Source organism: Myiozetetes cayanensis, unplaced genomic scaffold (genome assembly GCF_022539395.1).
Source record: "Myiozetetes cayanensis isolate MyiCay16 unplaced genomic scaffold, myiCay2020 scf5-8, whole genome shotgun sequence".
In the NCBI taxonomy this organism is placed as follows: domain Eukaryota; kingdom Metazoa; phylum Chordata; class Aves; order Passeriformes; family Tyrannidae; genus Myiozetetes; species Myiozetetes cayanensis.
Window position 1 is genome coordinate 44,773,810 of NW_026087742.1, and position 11,619 is coordinate 44,785,428.

General features: G+C 39.6%; 1 protein-coding gene across 1 annotated transcript in view; it reads right to left on the reverse strand.

Annotated features, from left to right (window-relative positions):
* SACS (sacsin molecular chaperone) overlaps positions 1–3,776 on the reverse strand; it is a 62,259-nt gene extending 58,483 nt beyond the window's left edge. The window contains exon 1 of the mRNA XM_050333167.1: positions 3,573–3,776. The gene's annotated coding sequence lies outside the window, so the exon portion shown is untranslated. The remainder of the gene's footprint in view (positions 1–3,572) is intronic.
* Positions 3,777–11,619: the final 7,843 nt, after the last annotated feature.

Here is an 11,619-nt window from a genome sequence, read left to right on the forward strand (position 1 = left end):
AATCAGAAAAAAAAGTAAAACCCATGGGTTGAGATAAGAACAGCTTAAATTTTGAAATTATAATAATAATAATAAAAAGAGTAATAAAAATAATATTGTAATGCAAAGGAACACAACAAAAAGAGAGAGAGAAATAAAGCCCAAGCAAAACAAGTGATGCAAGACACAATTGCTCACCACCCACTGACCAACAGCCAGCCCATTCCTGGGCAGTGATCGGCCCCTCTCCCCAGTTTATATACTGGCCATGACATTCTATGGAATGAAATATCCCTTAGGTTAGTTTGGCTCAGCTGTCCTTACCATGCTGCCTCCCAGCTTCCTTGTGCGCCTCATTGTTGGCAGAGCATGAGAAACTGAAAAGTCCTTTTTTTAGGCTAAGCACTACTTAGCAACAACTACAACATCGATGTGTTATCAACATTATTCTCCTACTAAATCCAAAACATAGCACTGTACCAGCTACTAGGAAGAAAATTAACTCTATTCCAGACAAAACTGGGACAAACTGGTGATTTAAATACTAGCACTGTTATTTCCTTCCTTATGAGAGACCAGATTGTTAAAGCTCTGACTTTTACTACTTTCTACCAGCTGTCTTATCTCAAATAGGTGGTGATTGGTATATGCAACCAGCTGTATCATTCTCGTGTAAGAAAATAGAAACTAAACCTTACCACTGAGAGGAGCCTGAGGCACATTCATGCCCTCCTGAGAGGTCATCAGAGGAGCTCAAAACACTTGCCCCATCATGTTGTGAGTGTAATCATCACCTATCAGAAATTACACCTTATTTTGCTTTGATCTGGGTGGAGAAAGTTTCTACAGGTAATTTCAGGGAAGATAACTAAGCCTCATTTATTTCTAGTCTGACCTTCATGGCTGCACATTTCTTTGTGCATAAACACATGTAGGTCTCCTCAGGGAATGTGAAACCTTCCTTTCTCACACAGCTCTGGTGTATCTTCATCACAACCAACAAACATACTTGCTAAAAAGTGCAAAACCATGACCATCTTCTGTTGATTTAATCAAAAGGAAGATGAAAAATGCTAATGAACTAGACCACCCCATTTAAAGATTTAGCTTAAGACTTATAAAATGCAAATATATACATTAAATACACACTTAGAAGAAAAATGTGACCCTACTGTACCAAAGTAATGTGTGAGTTGTTATATTTCTTAGCTGAGGCAGAAATAATTGCTAAATAATTGCATGTATAACAAAAACTATTGCTGACTGAATTGACACTTATTTCAAAAACTACTAGATCTTCCAAAAGTTCAAATACTTCAAAATCTGACATGCATTTTTTCAATTCTGTGTGTTATTCCAAGGGTTCATACAAACTGGCCAGCTAGACACTGTTTAAACTTTTCAAGAAAATGCTACAATTTTGTATATTTTAACATAAAAACTCGTCTGGTCTTTTAGAAACTCTACTTTTGAGAGCAGAATCCAAGCAGACCCAAACATTGTGAAGTACAATGGCCACAGGCTAGTTTTAGATATCTGGTGTATCAGCTTTTCTGGAAGTGCTGCTATATTTCCATTTTCTTTCCAGGAGCCTCAGGCAAATGTGGTCCTAACTAGGGCATCTTGGATCTGCTGTATTATGTTTTATAAATATGTGCCTGTTGCCTTGGAGGTCACAGCAAAATCACATCTGAGAAACAGGAAAACAATCAAGAGAGAGAGACAGAGAAAGAAAAATTTTTGAGTTGGCCCCTGAAAATGTTGAATTCACCCCAGTGTAATTCTGCTGAAAACAATGGAAGTACACAGGAGCTGAACTTTTCCCACTGTCTTTATATAACAGCAAGCAGCCTTTAAAACAATTTTATCTAATTAAATTATGTTATAGTTCTGCATATTTTCAGTATGAGAATGGAAATAAGTTATGTTGGACTGCGGTTTTTTATTATTTTTGTATTCTTACAACACATGACAATGCAAATGATTACTTTCTTAATCTTTGGAAACTCTTTTTCCAACCAAAGATTCCACTTGGTGTTGGAAGGGTGACAATCCTGATACAGGAGAGGAAGGGTCAAGAATGGACATTGACAATACCACAGCCTCAGCATTCACATTCACCGCCAGAGTGCTCCCTAGGTAACAGTAATTTGCCATAAACTCATTAAGGGATAAATTTGGTCTCTTATAATTCAATTTCTTGTAACAAGCAGTAAAAAGCTGTTTTGCAAATAGAACAGAGAGCTGGTGGAGGTTTAATACCTCTGGGAATGCAAGGTGAGGGCAACTCCCAAAACAATGAAGGGAAAACTTCCCTGTGGATTCCACAGTGTGAGGAAGGTTCTGCCTTACATCCCCAATGAGGTGAACAGCGTGATGGGGGCAGAAGTGTGTATGTACTTGCAGCCTTTGCTATCAGGAGCTGCAGTTCTGCCAGGTCCCAAAAGAGATGTAGGAAAGAAGGCTCCCCCTTGCAACAACTATTTATCCTCCTTAACACCCCAGCACAGGCTGCTCATCACAACTACCCTGCTGTTAACTCCCCTGGCACTGGAGTGAGATCTCCCAGTGGTTTCCTCAGAAGCTGCATGAAGTACAAAGGTACAGCTGTAGAGGACATCAAATAGATGACATTCTCTGGTTTAGTGCAAATCACCACGGACTTATGCAGTACTTAGGTGAAATCAAAATTAATATTCTCATAAAATAACAAGAAAAATACTTACTACTTCATTTTTTAACTCTGCTGACATGCATAGTTTTAGCTACAATAAAGAAATTTTGTCTGATTTCCAAAAAAATTTACTGAGGAACACAGTGCAGTAAACTTGCTCTAGCTCTGCCTTTTTGCTTGTTTTTAAAGCTGTACTAGATAATTAGGGCATATGTAAAGTAAAAAGCAGCAAATCATTTGCCAAAGAGCAAGACATTGGATTTCCATAATAAAAATGTTTACATTTAAAAATACATACAATTACCCCAGCTAGCAACAGACCAAAGATAGGAAAGTGATCATTCCTTTGAGTAATAAATCATACTTGGCACTCTTTTTGGCAGAGCTATGTTAAGAACTAATCTCCTGATGGTAACACACAAAGCTACTGGAGTTTCATAAGCTTTCTACAATTGCATATATAAGAAAAATTTAAGATAGAGCAGTTGGCATGAAGAAAGTTTGTATAACAAATAATTCTAGGATTTTTTTTAAGTTAAGTCACCCACTGGAGTGTGAAAAAATGCACTGTGTACAGCAGTGCATTAAGGCAGAGTTGAAATTCAGCCTTTGCACAAGGAGGGTGGCACTGCAGCAATCTGCTAGCATATCTATAAAGCGGAGCCCAGACAAGCCATCAGGAAAGGAGAATAAGCTCATGTACTCATTCTTCACCCACCCTACCAGTGCACTGCAGCTTGTGAGCGACTCAAAAATCCTGCAGAGAGACAGACAGTACAGTTATTTGCCTAAATACACTCTGAAACGTGTCACAGTCATTGCTTTCTCCACCTGTGAGTGCTAAAAGCATCAGGGTGCTAAAACATCTCCCACAAACAACTGCAGTGACCACGGGATCTGCTGTTGAGCTCGTACTTACAGCGTCGGCCAGGACAAAGCTCGGTATTTAACTATTTCTTCATAAACTGCTTCCACATGCTTGTCTGTTCATTGTGCCATTTCTTCCATTGATTGCTTGTGTTTGACAGCATCTGGGCTGCAAAACGAACCCTTTCCCCCCTCTTTTGCGAAATCAGCAGACTGCGGAGGGATGCGTGACCACTGCTGCAGCCAATGTATCCAAACAGCCCAATGCAGCAGAGGCTTTAGCTCCCCCTTCCCAGCCTGGTTTTTTTCTTTCTTTGTCTGTGTGTTGGGTGGTGGTTTTTTTTTTAAAGTGATATGGTCCTGACTAACCTCAGTTTTTCAGGAGCACAATACAAACTGCAGGCATGGGGTAGTCAGCAGAGGGGTAAGGATACTGAGACAGAAGACCAAAATAACACAATTTTAAGAGATACTACTCAAGGCATAGCATGTATTTGAATTATTTCCTGTAATAGATCCAATTTTGTGATTGTCTCTGTTTAATTCAAGTTTACTTCCTTACATTTTGCTGCATTATTTCTTCACTTTTTGCATTTTTCAGCTAATTCAATAGAATAACAGGGTTTCTACCTATTTATTTCATGGTTCAGCTATCCTGATGTGTCAAAGAACGTTTACGTTTTAAATGTTTGCAATTTGGAGAAGTCCCCCATGAAAACTCGTGTCTGTATAGCAGCTTTAGTAAATACCTTAACTGTTCTGCTTTATCAACAATGTGTTATGCTCACACTCTTTAGGATAGCCTGAAATTAATTTTGTTGGTGTTGACTACATCAGGACTCAGAAATCTGTGTGCTACCAGTGGCATCTGATTTTGTTTTTTCTTTTCCAAGTTGACACAGGTAGCTCTTAGTGCTTACACACTTATCTTTAGCACTTAGACACTTTAAAACTTATGTGCTCCTTATGTACTTCACATTCATATTCCTATTCATGTGATGTACTGCGGAAAGCAGACCTCAGAATTTCAGGTATTTCTAAGATATTTCATTCTCTCACATTAGACACCTGTCTTAACCAGTCGGGTTGTCCTCCAAGAAAACCAAGTACTTTTCCTTTGAGAACCCTTCTAATGTTGCCAGTTGTGTTTCTTTGAATTTCACTTCTCAGTGCAGAGTGCTGTCCCTCCCCATTATACAGCAGCTCACAGCTAGAAATACCTCCTTCCAATCTGTCAGTCTTCATTTAAAATGCTGTAGTAATACAGCACTTCACAAGAGCTTCAGAACTAGCTGAAAGGGTGAGATTATGGATTTCTAGGAAGTCTAGAGCTCTCTTTTCCTTCTGCAGTCCTTGGCTGCACTGGCAATGCACTAGAAACAGCTTCTCTACAGGATACCCTGAGATAAGCTCAGTTGGCTAGAGCATGGTGCTAATAATACCAAGGTATCAATCCCCATTCGATCTCTGTATGGGACACTCACTTCAGGGTTGGATCTGATGATCCTTGTTGGACCCCTCCATCTCAGAATATTCTGGGAAATCTTAAATTTCTACAGAGGCAGAGAAAGCAAACACATAGTGCTATTTCAGCTTTGTAAAGACAGAGGACTCCTTAGAGAAATCCTTGACTTTACTATGACTGCTGCTTTTGGTTAAAAAAACCTGTTTTCCTGCCAAGGAGCTGAGGCTGACTTCTCTCATGTTGAAGGTTAAAACACTGAGATGCTTCTACAGCATTGTATAAAAGGAAATATTAAACTTCCAAGCAGAAGAATCCTGTTTCATGTTAAAGTACATCTGATAGTAAGTGAAATTATTTGTGTTATCACAACCAATTTACCAGAAGAGGCCAACATCCTTGTATTTAGAGTCATGAAAGGTCAAGAGCAGCTGAGCATAAGTAAGCAACAATACTGGCCCTGTAGTATTTCCTTTTGTCGCACAGAGATCAAGGAAAACATATTTTTCGCATCTCAGCTTTAACCACAGGCACAGTAAGAAATCCTCTCTGAGTTGAAGTAAACAAAAGGACATTGTAACCAGGCAGAGCAGACTGTTTAGCCAGGAAAACATGCAGTGCCAGTCTCCAAAACATTGCCCCGCTGGATAAGCTCCTGCAACACAATGATCTCACACAGCTGTCATGTTGCTCCTAAGTTTAGCTGCTGAAAGCATTGGCTCCAATGCAGTGGCACACTGAGAACAACCTGTCCAAGCAGATCAGCTGCAACTGCCTGTGGCCATGCTGGCCACACAGGCCAGTAGGGTGGCATCAACCCTGATTAAATGAAAGCAGAAAAAAATCCACATGGGGGCTGGCCATGAAGCCACAGATGACACAGGAAGCATCACAAGGGTAGGAGGCAATGGGGGACAGGACACTGAAATGAGAATTCTTTTAAAGCATCCTCTCACAAAGAGCTCAAATCCTTTTTAAGCAGCAGGCATAAAAAGCCCTCATTTGAAATTCCATTCCTAGAATGAAAATAGATTGTGAACTACTAGCATTATTAGCAATCTTCTTATGGAAGAATGTCAGCTGAGGGCAGCCCTGTGTTTGGAAACTGAGCCTGAAAGAGCAGCTGGGCTTCCCATGTGGGAAGCAGGTGAAGAGCGAATTTCCTCTCCAGGGACGTTTTAAAACAAAGGCAAAAATAAGTAATTTGATTGATGCATTCAGCATCCCAGCCATGGAAATCAAGTAAAATTAGAAGGTGCATTGTTGCTACTGAGTTTGGTATGACTTTTATTGATGCTGACATGAGTAAAGTGCACCCAGCTACTCAAATGGGTAGCCCTCAATGCTGATGCCTTATAAAGTTCATCTGCCTCCTCCTTCAGCCAAAACCATTCTTCTTAATTGTCCACCTCTTTAACTTCACTTTGAGGCACACCTCATGTCACGCAGCACCCTTGGTGTTGGCAGCCTCTGCAAAATGTCTGTAGAGAAGAGGCACAAAGTAACATCCCCTGCTGCCCCTTGGGCACTTGCTGACTGTGGCCATGGCAGTGTGGGAGGAGAGCTGGGTTCCCAGTGGGCATCTCTGGGCTGGAGGCAGCCAAAACCACGTGCTGTTACTCATCCTGCAACACACGGGGCCAATATCATGCTCCGGGATGAACAAATGGTTTCATCATCCAGATGCAGCCCACGACCATCACCATAATGAGGGGAGCTGAAATCTTCCTCAAGTGGCAGCGTTCTGCATCTAAGTAACAGACCCAGAAGTTACAAGGGAGCTCTGACTGCTTTAACTTTGTGGAAAATCTCAGAAGAGGTGACCCAACCATTATGAGAAATACAAAACAAAATTCAAAATCTTAACCACAATTAATTTTTAGAGAGAGAGCTCTATTTCCTCCACAATTTTACTAGATTTTTCCAGGCATTTCAAGATCACACTCCTTGGCGGTAGGAGGAAAACCAGAAGTTTCCTGTTTAATTTGTCTCCCCAGCACCCAGCACACCCAGTCTCCAATTAAAGGGGATAAAAATGAAGCTTAGCCATAAAACCTTCCTACAAAATCCATCTGTTAGTGACCTGCATTATGTAACAGCAAAGATTAGGTGGGCTCTTTGAAGTCATTGAATGTACAACAGATAACTTATTAGTAATATCTGAAGATAAGCTGAGTTGTAGACAATCTTAACTCATTTCTTAAAATATCAACAATAGTGAGAGGGTTTTAATCCTATGAGGTTAAATATATGAAACTGCATTAGCTGGATATTGTAGTAAGATCGCTGTAATACTTAGAACAGCAAACTCTTCCGCACATCCTGCTCCAGCTGTCTCAAGTGACTCACATGTGGTTTAAAGGTGCTGCAGGGAAAAGAAGCTTTTTTTTTTTTTTTTTTTAAAGAAATATGGGAAAGAGATGATCTAACTGAAAAGTCTCCAGTACTGTGAGTTCTAAGACTCACAGTAATTGATCATATCTGCGGTAGACCTCTTGTTAACCTTGATAAAAAGACAGAAATGTTATAAATTAACATTTCTAGGCTGTGATCCAGGATGATTAAAATACCATCTTGCCCAGGCTATTAGTGCCATAACAATTATAATGCCAGCAGGGCCAGGCAATTAGCATTTGTGTGATTAAAATACCAGTCTGGTCTTCTAGAGCCAGAGTGATCAGTATGTTGCCAGCTCTGGCTATTAGTGTTAGCACCACCAATGGCATGGAACTTTATAGTCCTTTGATAATTAATTTAGGCTAAGATTATCTTGACATGCTGCTTTTTCATTAACTATACTTTTCATAATCAAAATACATATATGATATATGTATATTTCAAATATTCATGTAATCATAAGAAAAATATATTTTGGCGCATTTGTGCTACCGTCATAATGGGAAATTTAACATATTGTCTGGGTAGGAGGAGTCACAAAAAGACTGGATTATCAAGTAAGAATTCCGAGCAGGGAAATTAAAACAATGGTGAAATGTGTTCACCCCTCTGACTAAAACTTAAATGCCAGCTCAGTCAGTCCATGGCATGCAGCCAGAGCCGTGCAGCCTGACTGACCCCATTTGCCCAGGGCAGTGGATGCATTAACTACTGCAGTGCAGTGCAGCCCTGAATTCTGAGGCAGGTGAAAAACAGCTGATGAGAAGAGTTGGCTTTGACACCAAGTGTTCAAATTCAGAAGATGGGCTTTTTCTATGATTAATCTGGGCAACACTGATGGAGGGGCAAAATTCAACATTAAGGGCAAAAAGGCCATGGAAAATTCACTGGTGGAGACTTGGCTCAGGCTCCCAGGAGAGGCGAGGCCATGAAGAAGCAGTTTTGTAGAAGCAGACACTTAAAGGAGTTTGAAGCCACATCACAGCAGCTGGTTGGGCTGTAGTGCTCAGACCATCAGTGTTCAACACAGAATTGCATTTACACTGCTTCTTAGGAACTGTGTAGCATTCGCATATACACATACATGTATATACATACACACACACACTACGTTCTCTCTATATCTTCATATATCCATATTGACCATTTACTGCAGTTCTGAATTTTCTATTTTTTAATCAACTCTCTATATATCCATGCAGTGTTATCCTGTGACCACTTGAAATTTCTTAAAAGCCCTTGACAGTGAACTCAAATGCCTTTGGAACTCTAGGTAGACAGGATTTCCAGTATCCCCATTTCGCTGTTCCTTTCTATTCATGTGGGATGTGTGTTTTGGACCTACAAAATTCATGTTGAGTTTTTCACAGTGTCATAGTTATTCATGTGTCCTCTAATTTTATTCTTTATTACAAGTCTTGTGGAAGTGTCCCATCCTCATCTCCCTATTTGGAACCCACTTTGAAAAATTACACCATCAGTTTCTTTCCAGCCCTGTGGGATCCAAAGGGGTTTGATGTTACAAGCATGGATAGTCATGCAGGTATTTCATTTGAGAGTTGTTAAACAAACTGATTTTTAAGGATGTCTAGGTCCTGGTAATTTGCTACTCTTCATTTTCTCTACTGTTCTACAAATACTTCACTCCAAGGCAGCAACTCTGTGTAGTTTCTGTCTGGAAGGATGATTTTTCATGGAGATTTTCCTGCTCTCTTTTGTGGTGAACATAGATGCAAATAACTGACACAGCTTTTCCTACTATGGGCTTATTTTCTTTGTTTACCATGGAAGAGCTTTATGGGAATTATTTGAAAAACTGTGTAGAATTAGTTTTGTGATTTTGTACATTGTTCCTCAGTAATCAACTCAGAGCTGTGTCACTCCCAGTCTTGGTTTATTTATTTATAAATTATATTTTCCTACATGAGAAGGTGTTTCAGCTAAGCAATAGTAGCTGATACCTTCTTAAACATGATATCACACAGAGTGTAAGGTAAGCATGAATTAGCATTAATCACTGTGATCAACATTCAGGGCAGAGTCATGCTTAACACATTATTTTTCACAATTTAAATATTCACACAGGAGAGAAGGATGAAAAGACAAATATGTAACAATTTCCAGACACCCCAACAGATATAAATACAGACTTACACAACATTCTAGAGATCTCTCAACTTTCTGTCTTGTACCTGCTTGCCAGGGATCATGACAGGACAGAAGAGCAGGCTGTGTGAAATGAGGGGTGTCAAAGTGGGCTTTGAAGACAGACTGGGAGCATGAGTCATTGCAGTGTCAACAGTGTGCACCCTGCCTCCATCTGACAGTCAGAGAAAATATTATTAATTTTTGTAATAAACCATAGTAGATGTATGATATAAAATGCACATATTCTATATTCTGTGTTCTTTTAGAAATAAATATAATGTAATTTTCTGTATTTATTTATAAATATGTTTCTTTCCAAAAACTACAACTCATCTTGAAAATCATAATTATTAGAAAGGTTGTTGATAACCATTATCTGCTGGTGTAGTTGAGCCATGAAGAAGGAAAGAGTGATCAACAGGGGACAGAAAATGGGAAGTTATTAGTGAGAGCTGTTTTCAAGATTCTATGTTACTCTAATTTAGTCCCAGTCAAAGAGGATGCAAAAAAAATGCAGAAAGCAGATTCAGAGAAGCCCTAGCAATAAAGTTAGAAAAACAATGCTCACCTTGAAAGAGGTTAAACCTTTGTTTATCAAAGGAAGGTGAAAAGAAAAATGACTGATCATCAGCAATAGACATGGATAGCCAGGAAGCAGCTGTTTTTAACCTACTAGACTGTATTAATTTCTTGTTCACAAATGCTCTTCTCTTTTTTCTTTTTTAATGCATTTTTTTCCTTTTTTTGTGTGGATATTCCCCATTTCATATTTTTTTAGCAAAACTGATCCTTCTGTAAAAAGTTACAAAGTATGTTCCTCTCAAAAAACTTTCCTAAATCAGTTTTCACAAACTTCTTGGTAACCAGCTTTGTCTTTACCTACCATTTCATCATGTATTGGTGTAATTGCCTCACTATCAGACAACTCACTCATGGGGAAAATCTTATTCATAGAATCTTCCCGTATGTGCTCTTTGTCTGGCTCAAGAGCTACGCCCTGTCATTTTGTAGTTTCTCTCATGTGTTATTGTGTTCAGGCTCTACCAACAGGTCAGTGCCCTTTTATTTCTGACATCTCATATTTCATACAAGTTAAGTATAAACGGAGCTCTTCTCTTACCTTTCCTCCTCCATCTTCCCTTCCCCTTTCCCCTGAAATCAGTTAGACGGTTCAAAACAAACATTTCAGGTGGTTGTTCCCAAGAGGATGAAGACCAGAAAGGCCTCAGCTCTAAGAAGGATTTCTCTTAGGATTTTGATTCTAACTGGTCTTGCTTTTTCTCTTCTTCTACCTATGTGAACGTGTAGAAGGCAAAACAGAAAGGAACGGCCAATGGCCACACTAGCTACAGGCCACAGAGAGCCCTGAAGTCATGCTGACCTCTGCCAGGAGTACAGAGAGCCTGGCTATGGTATTACTGCTCCCAAAATGGAGCTGCCCAAGATGCCTCTGCATCAGCAAATGGGTGGGAACTGTCTGCATGGCATGTCAAAACATGCACAGGCACAGTTTTCCATGATAATTTCATAGTGATGCCATCTGTCTCCTTTTCATTGCCATGGAATATTTTTATTTATGAGGAAGGGTAGACTGTCTTAGGAGACTAGATGTTAGATAGTGTTCTCAAAGAAAATAAATAAATAATACAATGATAAAATGAAATAATAAATAAACAACAAATAAAATAAACACCGTAGTGACAGCCCTAACTCTGTTGCTCTCACAGACCTTAGGCCCAGCACTCAGATGCACTCTACAGCTTCTTCATGACATCTCCTAACAGCCTGTGATTTCACCCAAAGTGAGACAAGCAGACTCATCCCATCAAAAAAGTCAGACCCAAAACCTTCCTTTGTGTTAGTTACCTGAGATGGGTATACAAGAAAAATATTATTTCATGGGGCACCACTACTAATAGGTGTGCTGATATTTTCATTCCTTCAGAGTTACTTCTCCCTCCTGTGCCTCAGAGGTAGCAAATGCCTGATGGATTTGAACAAGGGAGGTTTCTAGGTCTCCTCTAGAAGCATTGCACTGTGTTTCTAACTACTTCATACAAATAAGAAACTTTAAGGCTGGTGCTTGCTTTGT